Genomic DNA, 12,482 nt, shown 5'->3' on the forward strand with positions numbered 1-12,482 from the left:
TGTGTCTATTTGTTTCATGTTCCAAGATTTGGATGTTTGGAAAAGTGCGAGGTGTTGGTTCCATTTTGGCTGGATATCATCGATCTGCTGCTTGTTCGATGTTTCGCCTAAGCAGAGTATACTGAAAACGAGCTGCACTTGTGAACGTATGCTACCAGAAAGGGCGATACCCTGTAGTTTCTACTTCGAGGGATAATATCAGGGCTTGACTAGAACCTCTTGTTTCACATACAAGTGCTAATCTTTCCAAGGTTCTCAATATTTAGCCAAATGGTAGTGATTTAATTATTTACCTGCTTTGAACCATGTATAAGAAAAAAACAATTCGATGGAGTTTATAGTACCAGTTTTGTTTATGAATCAGTGTTGAGAACTGGTCAATCCAACTTCAGGGTTCATGTAGGCATTGAAGTGAAGAGAAGATCTTTATCTTAATTCTATAAGCGATTGTTAAAAAATAAATCGTAGGCCGGCATGTAGGCATTCCGTTACAGTAAGTGCTCCCATCCGTCCCAAAATATAAGGTGTTCAAGGATTAGTAAAAATCAAATCTTATTAACTTTGTTCAAATATTTAGCAAAAAATATTGACATCTATAATATCGAATGGACACGTTAAGAAAGTATATTTTATGATAAACCTATTAATATTGATTCAGTATTGTAAATGTTCATATTCTATATAAACTTGGTCAAACTAAAAAAGTTGATTTTTTAAATAATCTTTAGACGCTTTACATTTTGGGACAGAGGGAGTACATGGTAAAATATTGATATAAATGTCTGGTAAAATGTTGATCCACATTTGGCACTCTGTTTTCTTATCATTCCGGCACTACTCAGATTTCTTTGTCAATGCAAATACACCAGACTATTACAACGTCTTTTCGTTTTTCCACCCAACACCATCGTCTTCTTCCTCATCTTCGGCGTACTCCTCGGCTTCCTGCTGCGTGAAGGACGATAGCCCGCTGGTGCCGTCGATGATCATGTCCTTCAAGATGGCGTCGCCCGGCATCGGGCCGAACGACACTTGCGCGCTGCTGCTTGCGGCCAACTGCTGGTAGCCGGGGTGAGGGCCAGGGTGAGGCGGAGGCCCGCCTCCACTATAGGAACTGCGTCGGAGCTCAGGCGATTCGGTCGATAACATGTGCAGGTCATCGGTGGTGAAAGTTGAGATGGGGATAAATCGATTTGTTGGTGGAGTTCGTGCTTGACGATCCGACTACACGTGCAAAGCTCGTGCGCCAACGCAATCGCTAGGACAATCTCCGGGAGTTACTGATCTTGCGGGAGCACGATCAGCCTGACCAGTAAGGGTCTTAATTCCTACCTGAAATCGAGAACAAGTAAGAACTAAAGATGCAATCAGAATATTGCGAATAGAGATGAAAGCTCGATTGATAATGGTGGGATTCTGAATAGTCGGTCTTGTTCTGGGCGTTGGCCTCAAAAGAAGTACACGTAGTTGCAACAATTGGCTAACTTTTAATCTAATCAAAATCCCCTAAAATACCTAATCCGAAAATACATGGGCCTGGCCCATTAAATAATGAGACGCAGCACCATAAATAACTCTTTGGACGAATTTTATGATGGAGTAACTTGTATAATTCATCCAAGCATCGTTGCTTCACTATGGTGGCTTCAATGTTCTGAAATTCTCGCTTGCAACGCCATCCTGAATCCTTGCAGGTCTGCTGCCATCTCCATGCACGTTCCTAATCCAATGCTTGGCGTCCATGCTAGATTCATTCCTAAATAATATAAATACATTTGATTTAGGCAACGTCATATTCTCATATATATCAGGAAGGATTCCTAGTAACGAATGTACCTGAGATGTGGTTGTAGGAGTATTGGTTGTATCTATCATAGAGATGTCCTCATCATCCTCCCCTACTTGAATTGAAGTCGTCCTTGACGTAGTCTCATCTTTTTCACCAAGATATGCCTTCAACTCGGAGGTAATCATGTCCTCATCAAAAGTGTTTGGGAGGTGAAGTTGTCTGGGTTAAACCCACCGAGCGTGTCGAAATCGTGGCAGCTCGGCGAGAAGCGGGACAGGTGGGGTGGGTTACCTTGGGCGTCATGGAACAAAGACGACGGCAACGAGGTGGAAGGTGACGGCGAGGAGACGCTGCCCTAACTGCCGCTCCACGCGGTGGGGACGATTGCAGACAAAGACTCAAAAAGCAAAAACTGAAAAGATCATGCAATGGCTTGGCAGGGGCTATGGGACGGATGATCTAAACCTAATATATTTTTGTGGGGCTTTTTCTGGGTTATAGGTAAAACAAATCTACACTAGGAATACTGTAAATCTCACCGAGCAACCTGAAATCTGATACCACTTGATAGGGCAAAGGTGTCCGATTTTTCGATGAGATGGGGATAAATCGATTTGTTGGTGGAGTTCGTGCTTGACGATCCGACTACACGTGCAAAGCTCGTGCGCCAATGCAATCGCTAGGACAATCTCCGGGATTTACTGATCTTGCGGGAGCACGATCAGCCTGACCAGCAAGGGTCTTAATTCCTACCTGAAATCGAGAACAAGTAAGAACTAAAGATGCAATCAGAATATTGCGAATAGAGATGAAAGCTTAATTGATGATGGTGGGATTCTGAATAGTCGGTCTTGTTCTGGGCGTTGGCCTCAAAAGAAGTACACGTAGTTGCAGCAATTGGCTAACTTTTAATCTAATCAAAATCCCCTAAAATACCTAATCCGAAAATACATGGGCCTGGCCCATTAAATAAGGTGACGCAGCACCATAAATAACTCTTTGGACGAATTTTATGATGGAGTAACTTGTATAATTCATCCAAACATCGTTGCTTCACTATGGTGGCTTCAATGTTCTGAAATCCTCGCTTGCAACGCCATCCTGAATCCTTGCAGGTCTGCTGCCATCTCAATGCATGTTCCTAATCCAATGCTTGGCGTCCATGCTAGATTCATTCCTAAATAATATAAATATATTTGATTTAGGCAACATCATATTCTCATATATATCAGGAAGGATTCCTAGTAACGAATGTACCTGAGATGTGGTTGCAGGAGTATTGGTTGTATCTATCATAGAGATGTCCTCATCATCCTCCCCTACTTGAATTGAAGTCGTCCTCGACATAGTCTCATCTTTTTCACCAAGAAATGCTTTCAACTCGGAGGTAATCATGTCCTCATCATCCTCCCTTTCTTGAAAGAAAAGCCATCCTCGGCGATGTTTATTCTGTAAACATGCTAACAAAAGAGACAAGGTATATGCATGGTATATGTATATGTCATCCGTTTTAACAGCTCTGTCATGTTTCCCATTTAATTTTGTACATATACCAGTATTGTAGTAGCGTAGAAGCTCATTAGTCCCCATTAAACATTTATCACAACTCAGTTTGCAGATATAAGTGAAGCACATATTAACTCCTTTAAAATTATAATGCTCATCATTAAACCATCCCAAAGTTGGTAAACCAAAATGTAAGGTCTCAAATTTACTAGCCACGTCATGTTGAATGAAATAATTTTGCAGCAAGTTATTTGGCATAGAATGAATACCAACATTGGAGGTCATATCAAAATGAGAAAGCATATATACAAATTCGGTTTTATTGGAACTATAAGAATTATCACACATGATGCAAATCCTATGTACCATAAAAATATTGTTGCTGACATACTCCCCAACCAAATTAAATGTAACATCGGGGGCGTAAACACTCTTTAAACAAGGAAGTTCATCAATTTTATATCTAGCATGTGACAAAGATATAGGTGGATCCATCACAACAGAAAACAAAGAATTAGCATGAGAAATCTTAGCCAACACTTCATTGTTCATAACCAGTTTTATATGATCCATAGAGAGGCAACTTGCAAATCACAAGGTGCATTATCAGGAGCAAGAATTTCAGTTTGTGCACTCATAGATATGGAAGAATTAACTTGTACCGTAGGTGTACGCAACATAGTTGGTATATCATTTACACAAGTTCCTAACACATGGTCATCATTGGAAACAAAATTCTTCGTTGGTACACTCATATCAATAGAGGAACAAAAAACAGCACATGGTACACACAAATCTGTAGGTCTGTCATAACTAGTGTCAACCAAAAGATTGCTAGTCATATCAATGATAGTTTCAGTGGTTTGATCACATGGTACTTGCAAATCAGTATTATGATCCTCTAATATAGGCGATGTGGTCAAATCATCGGTGAACTCCACACATGGTGTACCAATTCAAGTGGAGTAACAAAACTAGGAAGCATCTCCATTGTTTGATCATGAGATTTTTTCAAAGCAACAAATCTATCCTCAATCAACTCAATAGACAAATCAACACATGACATATGTAGATCATCATGGTGTTCATCAGTCACAAGTGGAAGGACAAAATCAGTACCTTTATTTTTACCTTGTGACTCCAACGTAGAAGATGTTCGCAGCGACGTGTCACAAGTCTGTGGCTGGGCGACTCGCACAACAATATTCATGCGTGGAACGTAGGATGAAACAACCGGTGCTAGTGTGCATGACTTGAAGGAGTTGGAATGGTCCAACGTTTTCTCCTGTATGTGTCTCTCAAAAGCACAAGCTCGAACATATATACCAATAGTAGAATGAGGAATATACTTAAACATAACCTTAATATCAGGGGTCAAGCCGTTGAAAAACATGTTTCTAGTATTTTCCTCAAATTCCTTTATATCACAACGGTACATGTAAAATTTAAATTCCTGATAGTAAACATGCACAGTATTACTACCTTGTTCTAATCGTTCAAATTTGCGGAGCAGTTCAGGTTGATGAGAAAGAGGCACAAATTTACGTCTCAAAACAGATTTTAAATCTACCCAAGTAGTAGGTGTATTATCAACATTTTCTTTATAATTCCAGTCCCACCAAACGGAAGCAAGATCAATAAAAGTTTGGGCGGCAATTCTTACTTTCTCATGTTCATTAAAATCATGGCATCCAAAAATATTGTCAACCTCAAACTCTCAATCAAAATAAGCATCTGTATTATATCTACCCTCATAAACTGGTAAAGATATAACCTGATCATGATCTCCTGGAAATGGTTGCACATGCATCTCTGTAGTCGTCATGGTACTCGGGTCGATGGCTTGGTCCTCAATTCCTGTCATGGTTAGTACCCAAAATGCACAAGTGTATATGCCTAGAAACTACGCAAATATGGTGGTATCACGCGCAATTCGTCAAGCAAAATACAAAGCTCTTACAAGTTCTTACCAAACAGGAGGAAGGCGATATGGCAACCAGCAAAGATCAGCTTCTCCCCGAGATTGCACAAAGCGATTACCAGGTGTCGACACAAAGCACGTGGAGAAATCTGTGGAGCTCTGGGAAGGCAAAGTATAGTGATATGGTGGCACAGTAATCAAATCAGCGATGCAAATTGAGTAAACGCTCAACGACGGTACTGTGCTGGTCATAGGCTAGATCGTATTAGAGACGCGAGCCGAAATCACCAACGAGGTCACGACGCGGCACAACATGCAAGAGGCAGCGAAACTGGCACTGGAGGATAGAGGCACATAAGGTAAGGCGCCGAGTTTTTTTTTTTTTTGACTCAATCCTGGCGCTTGACCCTAGAGGTCTCTATGGTAGGGTGCCCAGTTTTTTTTATTTTTCGGATTTTTTTTTTGCGGAATCTACCTTGGCGCTAGACCAGCGCCCAGAAAAAAAAATTTCGATTTTTTTTCGGATTTTTTTTTGCGGAATCTACCTTGGCGCTAGACCATAGAGGTCTCTATGGTCGGGCGCCCAGAAAAAAAAATTCCGATTTTTTTTTTGCAGCTAGACTGCTATCAGGATTTCGACGGAAAACGCGAAATTGACCAAGAAAACGGATCTAAAATCTGAAAAAACTCAGAAACGAAGATCAAGAAAGACCCTACTATGATCGGAACCAAAGAGGCACAACAAAGAGTTGATGGCAGATGTGACGGAAGTGTATGGTGGCGGTGATATGGTGAGGACTGCAAGAGGAGATGGTGCGGCGGCTACGCGACTACTATGATCAGAACTCGAAACTCTAACGACTCTAGGCGCAAAGACCAGCACGCGACACGACGATTGCAGACAAAGACTCAAAAAGCAAAAACTGAAAAGATCATGCAATGGCTTGGCAGGGGCTATGGGACGGATGATCTAAACCAAATATATTTTTGTGGGGCTTTTTCTGGGTTATAGGTAAAACAAATCTACACTAGGAATACTGTAAATCTCACCGAGCAACCTGAAATCTGATACCACATGATAGGGCAAAGGTGTCCGATTTTTCGATGAGATGGGGATAAATCGATTTGTTGGTGGAGTTCGTGCTTGACGATCCGACTACACGTGCAAAGCTCGTGCGCCAATGCAATCTCTAGGACAATCTCCGGGGGTTACTGATCTTGCGGGAGCACGATCAGCCTGACCAGCAAGGGTCTTAATTCCTACCTGAAATCGAGAACAGGTATGAACTAAAGATGCAATCAGAATATTGCGAATAGAGATGAAAGCTTGATTGATAATGGTGGGATTCTGAATAGTCGGTCTTGTTCTGGGCGTTGGTCTCAAAAGAAGTACACGTAGTTGCAGCAATTGGCTAACTTTTAATCTAATCAAAATCCCCTAAAATACCTAATCCGAAAATACATGGGCCTGGCCCATTAAATGCGGTGACCCAGCATACCACTGCATGTTGTAGTATACAAGTCGTTGATATGATCTTTGTGAAGGGACTTCTTCACAATTTTCCATATCCCTCAGAGTGGTACAACAGAAACATTGCAGGTCATAACACTCCATACTTTATTACAAACATTGTCTTAACAAGTTGGTATTCTCACAGGTCCTATGAGAACACCCTAAGATACTACTTAAGTACGATTACAACTCATAACAAATACAAAGAGCTCAACAACATATTTAGGTAAGTTCTACGTTGCTCGGCTCTATGATGCTAGGGTATGTCACTACTCCTCCACCTCCGTGTCATCTGGCCCGTAGACTATCCCATAGTCTACTCCTTCCACTCCGCCGGTAAGATCAGGTTCTTCGTAGACCAGCTCGTAACTTCCCTCTGGTGCTCCATCGTTGATGGCCTCCACTTCAGGATCACAGTCTAGCAAGGGTGTCGAAAGAAAGTGAGTACAGAGGTACTCAGCAAGTTCTAAAAGAGTAAAAAGGTGTTTGATGCACTAGCTACGACCATTGATCAGGAAATCGCAGGTCAATGCATGTTTTGAAATCATTTCTTCAAAAGGTTGCTTTTATTATGAAAACTATGCCCGTCAGTCTTCACAGGTTGACTAGAACTTCACGGAGTTCCTTTCCTGCCGCGTTCGCAGTTCCCTTCCCGGAACAAGGAGTGACAGCCACAATTTGATACACTCTGCAGAGGTGCGTTACTTTTCCCACAAGAGATCTCACCCTTTTTGCCATCCGCAGGGACTTGCCCCCGTTCACACTTCCTTTGGTGTGAGGCCAGGTATAAAGATCCAAGCCCACACCGCCTTCCCCGCGACTGCAAACCCACCCTTTTGTCCAACCGTACATCTCCAGTAGACTTCCCCCGATAATACGGCTTTACTCATGGTGTACTCCGGACAATCCTTCATAGATCGTAGAGCCATCATCACTAATGGATGGGGATTTAAAAGGCTATCCCAACCTACGGCAGTGCCTCCAACACCCCGCCGGCTCTACCAATCCGCTGGCGTGCAGAAGGGAAAAGATACGACTGGCTTCCCCAGAGCCATTATAGATCTCATGGTCAACGCGATTTGTACGGCGCTAGAATCACTGGATGGCATTGGTAGTTAATCCTAGGGTGATATAACCCATGCAATGGAACCTCCACCATATCAACACATACCATGGTTCCATCGCCAACCACATAGTCATATTCATAATTGGAAAAGTAACATTTCATTTGCAATGCAGGAATGATAAGTATATAGCTTTGCAGTAAAATGATAGAAAATACTCAAGTTGGTATGAGCAAGGGTGAACTTGCCTGTGGACTGCGAGATAGTGCAGTTCAATGCAGTTGATGGAACCTGGACCTCGGGTTCTGTAAGAAGTATCATCGTCCGGTAAGGACAATGTTATAAAATCCAAATAATGCAATCATGGATGTATTATTTTATGTTGAATCCCTTTACCCCGCTGAGTTATAGCAATTTAAGGTTGCGTTTAAGATTTATGTCTTCGACAGTAATTTACAATTGATTTAAAAATATTAATCATTGTGATTACACAAAGTACAACAATTCAAAGTAAAACTATTTACTTGTTGATTCTCTTAATCATTCCAAAAATAATTGAAAATTATAGAGTTACCTCTATAGTTTTTGGAATAAAAAGGAATATAGTATTTCTTGGAAAAATACTCCTTTTCAATAGAAATGACTTGGAATATTAGAATTTCATTTTGAAATGTTTGAAAATAAGTATTTAAACTTATTTGAGATTTTTCCTTGAATTTTAAATACAAGGAAATAATAGTTTAAAATTCCAAGTTATTATTTAAAATTCATCAAATTCATAAATTTGAATTTGTTTCTTAAATTTTATTTCATATTTTATTCTGGTTAAGAATAATTTTTCATTCATTAATCCAATTTTTAATGGATTTTTGGAGTTGTATTTTATTTACTAAAAATTGATGAAATTCTAGTCTTTTTCTAAAAATAAAAAGACCAAAATGCCCCCTGGCCCCTATTGGGCCAGCCCACTTAACTAAGGCCCAGGGACAGCCCATTAAGGGTGTCCCATAACGGGTCGGTGGCGCCGAAGCGGCCCACCTCGCTCCTCACTCGTCTCTCTCGTCCCCAACCCTAACTCTCTCTCGCGACGCCTGTGGCGATGGCGTCGCCGCCATGGCCGCCGCCACACTCCGGCCATCGCCGTGCTCTTCCGCCGTAGCCACCTACCGATCTAGAACCGCCGCGTGCAGATCTATCGATCTGTCCGCGCAGTTTTTCCGATTTCTTCCTCTTCTGGCGAATCGCCCCTCTCTGGATCTCGTGGAGAATCGCCTCTGGCGATCCACGATCTCTGACGAGTCCTCGCCCTCGCCGTCGACGCATGCGCCCCCGAGACCGACCTGGCGCAGGTGCTGCTCGCAGTACTTGTGCCGTCGTCTCAGGTGCTCTGCTGCGGTGGTGCGTTCGTGTTCGCCGGCGTAACGTCGGCGCCTTCCCTGGCTTTGCAGCTGCTATGGCCGCGCGAGCACTGCCTCGCCATGCCCTAGCCTCTGCCTCCAGGCGCAAGTAAGTGGTGCATCTTCTCCTTCTCTTCTGTGCGCCTCCTCTTGTTACTGTTCTTCTTCCTCCTCATGCTCTGCTACTCTCTGGTGATCCTGTGATCACACAGAGCCATGCTATTCCTATGCAATTTGCCTGTGCTTCGGTTAATTGCAAGCTCATGGCCCAATTACCATTTACTGGTACTGGCACATGCTGCTTTGCTTGCTATTCATGCTGTGCTTGCTTCTCTGCTGCTCCTAGGATGCTCTACACTTGCCATGCTCTGTTGTACTTGCTCAAGAGCCTGTTATGCCATGCTATACTTGATTATGGCTTGCTTATGCTTACTGGAATACCATGCTTGCTTGTCTAGGTGTACTTGTGATGCATCAGTGACACTTGTGTGTGTGTGCCAGTGGTGCCTCTGTGCTTCCTATGCAAGCCAATGATCCATTGGATCATTCCTTACTTGTGGGTTAACCTCCCTGTGTAGCTTGGCTTGCTATATTTGATCCATTTGATCAATTCTCTGTCAGTGATGGCTTACTGATTAATACTGTGGCTAAATGATTCAATTATCTTGTGATGCTGATGCTCAAGCATCACTATACTGTTGCTTACTCAAGCTACTGAACTTGCTCCAGTGGCTATGATGCAGTGATTAAATTGTGTTGCTAAATAGTGTGCTATTGTCAGTGCTTAGCATGGATCTGTGATAAATTCATGCTTGTATTAATTAGATTATGATGAACTGCTTATGCAGTGATGATTAAGTTACTTGCTTGCAAATGATTTGACTGTTCTTGATTATCTGGCAAGCAAATAGAATCTGAATCCATTTCAGGATAGTGATGTGATATATTTGGCTTTCTCTTAATTGGTGCTAAGTGTGATGTGACCTCAGTAGCCTGGCTACTGATTGGTTGCTCACATGGTTGGTTGGATTTTGTTGGCTACTCATCTTTGCTTGCATATTTGGGGATCATAATAAATATGAATGCCACTATGCTTGCCTGTGAAGAAATCTAGGGTTTCCTGATGGTTGTATGCTTAGGATTTACTGTGTAGTCTTAGCTGCTAATCTTTGCCATCTACTGGTGCTATCTATGCATCAAATCTGGCTAGTGTGTGCATCTGTGCATATGTGCTAGTTTCTGTGTATAAGATCTGTACCTAGATGCTTTTTATTTTAGTGGCTTTTGACTGGCAGTAATCCTTGGTGAAAACCAAGTGATGATCTACCCATATGAGCATCTGCTCATCCCATGCTTATTTCATGCATATGATGGATCAGATCCCTTGGATCTTTTCCAGGAACTAGGTATACCTTGTTCCAGCTCCTAGAAAGAAATGTTTTGTTGATGCAGACTTGGGTTTGTGTCACAGCCCTTCACCTCCAGGTCTTGGATGATCTTCTCAGGTCACCATGATTTCTGGTGATTGAGTGGGTGTGTGCGTTGGTTCTGTTCTTGCTCAAGAACTGGATGAACTATGCTGTGTTAACTTCACCTTACCTTATCCTGTGAACCCTATCTGGTCGACTGGTGACTACTGCTAGGGTTTATGCCCCTTTTATCTGAGCTCTACTTTTGTTCCTGCCATGACACACAAGCATGGCTTGCTTTGTGACTAAGCTGATGCATGGCCTTGCTGTTGCTGCCCAGCACACTTGAGCTGTGTGCTCTCATATGCTGAAACTTGAGCCCCTGGTGGTGCTCAGGTTTGGTCTGCTGCTGCCCTTATCTTGTGTTGTCCATGGTTTTGGACAAGCACAAGTGTGCTGTGACAGTTTGCACTGTCCAAACTGAATTTCCTGTGTTTTGCTAACTGTCCAAACTGAACTTCAGTTTAACACTGATATTCTGTTTAGTATCTGTTCTTTGTTTTGTTTTGCAGGTTTTGAAGGTGAATATGACCAGAAGATCATCCTCAAGTCACTTAGTATAGGTTTAGTTTAGAATAACTTGTAATTTTCCTTTTCTTTTTAATTCTGATCATTTTGTCTCCATTCTTGTATCAAGGATATTGTAAAGACTTTGTATTTGTGTTACATATCAATAAAGCTCAAGTTTTGGTTTATGAGCTTTGTATTATGTAATGTTTATATTCTTGATTAAATATTGTATGAAATATTCAATTTGAAATTCAAAGTCATTTGAATTTATAAGTGGTGTTTGAATTTTAAATTCATTGTTTATATTATGTGAGATTTATAATTAATTGTTTAGCACTTATCAAAAGCAATCATTCCCCAAAGTAACAAGTTACAAAAGAGATCATGTCGAAATTTCCCTAACTCACAATGCCTAACCCTAATTGCAAAATGAGAGAGAACCTCGATCCCTCTTAGGTTTAGTTGCAATAAAGCGCGAAAATTTCCCCCGTTTTGCGATGAAATGCACAACCCATTTCTAAATCTACCCTTCGTTGTTCCTATGTTCTGGGTTATTACATTAAATAAGGAGACGCAGCACCATAAATAACTCTTTGGACGAATTTTATGATGGAGTAACTTGTATAATTCATCCAAACATCGTTGCTTTACTATGGTGGCTTCAATGTTCTGAAATTCTCGCTTGCAACGCCATCCTGAATCCTTGCAGGTCTGCTGCCATCTCCATGCACGTTCCTAATCCAATGCTTGGCGTCCATGCTAGATTCATTCCTAAATAATATAAATACATTTGATTTAGGCAACATCATATTCTCATATATATCAGGAAGGATTCCTAGTAACGAATGTACCTGAGATGTGGTTGTAGGAGTATTGGTTGTATCTATCATAGAGATGTCCTCATCATCCTCCCCTACTTGAATTGAAGTCGTCCTCGACGTAGTATCATCTTTTTCACCAAGATATGCCTTCAACTCGGAGGTAATCATGTCCTCATCAAAAGTGTTTGGGAGGTGAAGTTGTCTGGGTTAAACCCACCGAGCGTGTCGAAATCGTGGCAGCTCGGCGAGAAGCGGGATAGGTGGGGTGGGTTACCTTGGGCGTCATGGAACAAAGACGACGACAACGAGGTGGAAGGTGACGGCGAGGAGACGCTGCCCTAGCTGCCGCTCCACGCGGTGGGGACGAACTGATGCGCGGGGGCGTGGGGCGCCGGCATGGCAGCGGCCCACTCCATCAACGCAGCCTCCTTCGCCTCCGTTGCCGCAACCCTCTTCGCCTTCAGCGTTGCCTCCCTCGAGCAGCGGCTGGTG

The sequence above is a fragment of the Lolium perenne genome, chromosome 6, assembly GCF_019359855.2.
Source record: "Lolium perenne isolate Kyuss_39 chromosome 6, Kyuss_2.0, whole genome shotgun sequence".
Taxonomy (NCBI): domain Eukaryota; kingdom Viridiplantae; phylum Streptophyta; class Magnoliopsida; order Poales; family Poaceae; genus Lolium; species Lolium perenne.